We start from the raw sequence: 2,115 nt of genomic DNA on the forward strand, positions 1-2,115 counted from the left end.
GTTAACAGATGAGATCAAAATGGGCTTTCATGATGAGTCTAAAATGTTGTTTAAAGAAGACTGTATGTATGTTCATGAGAGGTGTGAAATGATGGACGTTACCAAAAATAGTAAACTTTTAATTCCATCTGTTGAAAAATCTCATGACCTTAACATGAATTTACCTCATACAATTTTAAAGCCTATCTATTTGGTGAATTCATATACACCACCAGTCTTTATATCTTCACATTCGACTCAATCACAAGATGAACCTGAATTGAATGATGAAATCAATAAAAGATCTCCTATGAAAGAGTTATTCAAAGTCACTGAATGGCATATTCCGTGATATAAGAACAAAATGAATGAGATTCCGATGTTGGGGCAGATTATTAATACAATTAACAGTTACCCCCCAAAGATTTTACCTAGTGACTCTGAGATAATTCCTAAGGAAATGAATTATGAGCAATTTAAAATTATGAAACTGATATTTAAAGGAAAATGTGAGGATTTGTTTCAAAAGAGCTTTGAGTTGAGAGATAAGGACAAGGAAATTGAAAGATCAATGGAAGAAATTCCTGAAGAATTGGAAGATAATTTGAAACAAAAAAGTAACATAGAAGATGTTAATATAGAATCTGAATTATCTAGAGAGAATTTGATCCAAAATTTGGGAGATAATGAAGTATCATATAAAGATCCATTTCTTATAAATTTCAAGGATGATATTAATATGCAAATTGAGAAAATTATTAGAAGAATATTGGATCTAGAAAGAAATATGAGGAACAAGGATATGAATCAATATGAAAAGGAAGGGTTGAAAGACAAATTTAAATTTGTGGACTTTGTAGGAATCCCTGGATTTGGAAAAAATTGGGCTATTGATCAAGGACTACTTAATTGAAATTTTGATCCAGGTGGAATCATTTGTTGGGCTAGCGACGTTAAACCAAGCGCTTTATGAGAGGCAACCCATAGTTATCTATGTGGTTTGTTTTAGTATGCTTAAAAGTCATGATTGTTAGTGTTGTATTGTGGTTTCTTTAGTGTGGATTGATTAGTTTGCTTGATGTTTGATAGATGTTTGGATTGTAAGTGGTTTGATTTACTTTTTGTGTGTCATGAGGGGATTGACCTCATTTATCTTGTTTATGTGTTTGAGTTTGTGTTTGTGTTTACAATTTATAAGAATTGAAGAACATTTTTATATTTCAATGTTGATACATGTTATGCTAGTTAGAACTTTGTTTAGTTAATTTCATTCTGGCATGTTTAGTTTAGATTTACTTTCTACTACATGTTTTCTATCCTAATAAATATTTGTAGAGGTTTTTGATAGAAATTTGTGGTAGATAGAATTTCTAAACTGTTTTTCTTCCTACTTATATTTTCTGAACTAAATGTTATACATGCTAAAAATCAAGTTTCGGGGTAGGAAGAAAAATGAAATTTTAAATTGAATATACTTCCTTTTAGTTTAATATTATTGCAAGCATGTTTTAGGCTTAATTTACTTACTCCTGTTGTCATTCCATCCTGATTATGCATGCATATAAATTTCATAGGATGTTGAAGTAGCTAGCAAATTCAATTACTTTTCCTTCCTGCTACATTTTATGGAATTAAATTGTGAAATATTTAAAAATGTAAGTTTGGGAGAGGAAAGAAAAAGATTAAGTATTAGATGTTCTCAATTTAAATATTTTAAAAAATTATTAATATGATTTTATGTAGTGAATTTAATTCAAAGAACTATATTTTGTAGATATTTAAATATTATGGTAGATTTAAGGGAATATTTTAGTAATGAAAATTAATTTTGTAGATTAAGATATTTAGTATAAGAGAATAAGACTATAATTAACTATTTAAAGTAAATGAAACTATATATTGAAGTATTAAGAATCTTGGAAATTCATTTGAGAAGAAAAGATTGAGGCGCAATGATGTAAAGCTATGAAATATTTATAAGGTAAAGGAATACTTTGAGTTTCAAATTTAGGGAAAAAAATGTGATGTTCAAAATCATTAAAGACTATCCAGATATAGTAATCCTCACTTGAAAAAGAAATAAAAGAAATTGACAAAAATCCCTGAAAAGAAAAGAAAAATATATAGGATTGAAAG

This window comes from Phalaenopsis equestris, unplaced genomic scaffold (genome assembly GCF_001263595.1).
Source record: "Phalaenopsis equestris unplaced genomic scaffold, ASM126359v1 Scaffold233395, whole genome shotgun sequence".
In the NCBI taxonomy this organism is placed as follows: domain Eukaryota; kingdom Viridiplantae; phylum Streptophyta; class Magnoliopsida; order Asparagales; family Orchidaceae; genus Phalaenopsis; species Phalaenopsis equestris.